General features: G+C 38.9%; 1 pseudogene; it reads right to left on the bottom strand.

Moving 5' to 3' along the window:
• Positions 1-986: 986 nt before the first annotated feature.
• On the bottom strand, positions 987-1835 carry LOC101692117 (annotated as a pseudogene).
• Positions 1836-3622: the final 1787 nt, after the last annotated feature.

Genomic DNA, 3622 nt, shown 5'->3' with positions numbered 1-3622 from the left:
AGTATGAACTGAGAAAGAGAATATTAGAAGACAGAGCAGCAGTTTATACTCTCCAGGGAGAGAGATCACATAAGAACATACAGAGGCAGGGCACCTGCACCCCAATTCTCATAGCAGCAATGTCTACAATAGCCAAACTATGGAAAGAGCCCAGATGTCCATCAACAGATGAATGGATAAAAATGATGTGGTATTTATACACAATGGAATATTACTCAACCATCAAAAAAAAAATGAAATCTTGGAATGCCTGAGTGGCTCATTCGCTTAAGTGACTGCCTTCAGCTTGGGTCATAAGCCCAGGGTCCTAGAATAGAGTCCTGCATTGGGCTCCTTACTTGGCAGGAAGCCTGTTTCTCTCTCTGCCTCTGCTTGCCCTGCTTGTGCTCTCTTTCTCTCTCTTTGACAAATGAATAAATAAAATCTTTAAAAAAATGAAATTTTACCACTTGCAATGATATGGAGGGTACTAAAGGGTATTGTGCTAAGTGAAATAAGTCAATCAGAGGAAGACAATTATCATATGATTTCACTGATATGTGGACTTTAAGAAACAAAAAAGAAGATAATAGGTGAAGGAAGGAAAAAATAAAATAAGAGGAAATCAGAGAAGGTGAAAAACCATAAGAGACTCTTAACTCTAGGAAACAAATTGGAGATTGCTGTAGGGGAGGTGGGTAATTGGGTGATGGATATTAAGAAGGACACTTGATGGAATGAGCACTGGGTGTTACAGGCAACAGATGAATCACTGAATTGTACCTCTGAAACTAGTGATACACTAAATATTAATCAAATTTTAATAAAATAAAATAAAAAACAAACAAAAATACATAGAAATATACAGAGGCTATTACTCTATGCCCTTCTTCCATATTATCCTCTGATTAGAAGACTATGGAACCAAAATTTCAAACTCTGAAAAGGTAATGACTTGAAGGGTTAGGTAAGAAGTGAATAAATGATAAGGAAATGTAGCAGTCATTTTAGCTGTCAATAAGGTTCTTTGCTCTGATATTGGTAATGTTAATATGATCCTTGTTGGTATCAGTCTTTTATGAGATCTGGTCTATTTATTCGTTTTTGGCCTCAATTTCTTTGCTCACGTCCATGGCCCTTTTTTTTTTTTTTTTTTTTAGATTTCCTAGGATAGTCCTCATTTGAGTCAGTTCTCTTCCATTTCATCTTCTCTAGCATCACTGGCTATGTTTTTGAAAAAATATTTTATTTATTTATATGAGAGAGAGAGAGAGAGCATGAGCAGGGGAGAGGGGCAAAGGGAGAGAGAGAAGAAGACACCTTCCTGAGCAGGGAGCCTGATATGGGGCTAGATCCCAGGATGCTGCCATCAGGACCTGAGCCCAAGGCAGATGCTTAGCTGACTGAGTCACCCAGATGCCCCTGGCTATATGTCTAATGTATCTGCCATTGATGGCACTTGTGGTTGCCTGCTAAGCCTGACCATTTGTCACATGGCCTGGCTGCATAGATATTACCTGGTTGGAAGAGTTGTCTCTGCCATCTTTCTTTGTTGCCTATGAGCCTTACCAGCCTGGAACTTTTTTATCCTATTACACGGGCAGATAGCAAGGCCTCAGCACTTGTTGAGTTCTGCTAAAATTTTCGCTGCCTCTCCCATGGCTCTACTTATTTGGTCCATGTCTTACTGTATATGGTTTATTTGCATCCCTTATTCATCCAGCATAGTCTTAGTCTTGACTCTTAACATCCTGAGACTCAATGGTTAAAACCAGGATTTTCCTTGTATTTCCCGGAGAACCATCAGTAAACTGGTAAGCCCTAAGCTGAATTTCTTCTGATGACAGATGATTCATGATGAATTAAAACTGTCGAAAGGCACAGAAACTGAAATGTGGCTATTAGTTCTGGAGCCTGGAAGTCTGAAATCAAGGTGCCAGCACTGATCATATTTTCATGAGGTTCCTCTCTCTGATTCAAAGCTAGCATCTTCTGACAGCATCCTCATATTGGGGAAGGGCAAAGAGCCTTAGACTTTCATCAGAAAATTAGACAATGGTGTTCACAATTAGAACATAGTGTTCACATGGGCAAAAACAGTAACAGACATAACAAACAGTACTAGAGTTTCAGTAGATAATCACAACAGAGGTATATTTTTTAACTGAAGATACAGTTGATTAGGTCAATGGGTCATTTTCATGTAATCATTATAGTGTCCAGTTTCCTTCAATTAGCTGACACCATTACATCCTATGACCTCAGAGTCCTCTAAGAGTTTTGTCTTCTATCTGGCTCTCAGCAGGGGAAAGGGAACAAGATGGGCATTCCCCTCTCATCCACCTCAGCTGATACACATCATTTCACACATATTCCATATGCAAGAGCAACCTCAAAGCCAGGGCCTTGTGAAATCTAGTTTGGTGGGGTGCTCTGAGGGAGAAAAAACTGGTATTAGCTGGCACCAGCAATCTGCAGCACAGCATATTAAATTTGTCATTTTTAATAATTCATCCAGTCATTGGGGTATGTGATCCAAGTGAAACCAATCATATAGATTTTCTCCAGAAATTTTCTGAAATTCAGCTGGCATGGAGAAATCTATTCATACCAAGAGGTAAGAAGAGAAATAAGTTACTTAGAGTTGCTAAGACCCTTGTTTCTAGCATTATGGAATAATCTGATTGAGCAAAAATGGATATTCTCTCTCCCCTTTCTCCAGAATTTTTACATTCCTTTCTGCTTTATTTAATAAGTCCCAACTGTTTTCTTAGTGTGGGAGATGCAGCTGTGAATAAAACAAGATCTCTTTTTGTGGCACCTGGGTGGTTCAGTGGGTTAAGTGTCTATCTTTGACTCCAGTCATGATCCCAGGCCCTTGGGATCAGGCCCTACCTGAGGCTCCTTGTTCAGTGGAGAGCCTCCTTTTTCCTCTCCCTCTACCCCTCCCCCCAGCTTGTGCTCCCTCTCTCCTTCTCTCTCAAATAAATATATAAAATATCTTTATAAATAATAGGATCTCTTCTCTAACATGGTTTACATTCTTATATGGAGGTACACAAAATAAATAAGTGTATAAATATATAAATGAGATAACATAATGATAGAGTATAATGCATGTCAAAAAGAAATAAAGCAGAGTGAAGTGATTGAGAGTGACTTGATGGTGAGGGTAATTTTAGGTTGGACATTTAGAAAAGAGATATTTGAGTCAAGACCTGAAAATCATATAAAAATCAACTAAGGGAACATCAGGAAGCAAACCATTCCAGACAAAGGAAACAACTAATTCAAGACCAAAATTTGGGAGGATCTCAAAATATTCAAAAAGTATAAAGATAGTCTATGTGCTGAAATTCAGGAAGGTGGGGAAATGAGAGTAGGATATATGTCCAAGAAGGTTAACATGTTTGAAATCTGTTTGACCTTAGGGTGAATCAAAGGCTATTCAGGGAGATTTTTATTATGAGAGTAGAATGATCTGATTTTGTTTTATAAGGTCTCAGATGTTGCTAAATAGTATAGGAGAAGGGAAACCAGTTAGAAAACTATTTTAATACTCCAGCCAATATTAGAGCACCTGGGTGGCTTAGTGGGTTAAGCCTCTGCCTTCAGCTCAGGTCGTGATTTCAGGGTCTGGGGA

This window comes from Mustela putorius, unplaced genomic scaffold, assembly GCF_011764305.1.
Source record: "Mustela putorius furo isolate JIRA1106 unplaced genomic scaffold, ASM1176430v1.1 tig00000480_pilon_pilon_pilon, whole genome shotgun sequence".
In the NCBI taxonomy this organism is placed as follows: Eukaryota; Metazoa; Chordata; class Mammalia; order Carnivora; family Mustelidae; genus Mustela; species Mustela putorius.
The sequence above is the reverse complement of the archived record's forward strand: the minus strand, read 5'-3'. Positions and strand labels throughout refer to the sequence as shown.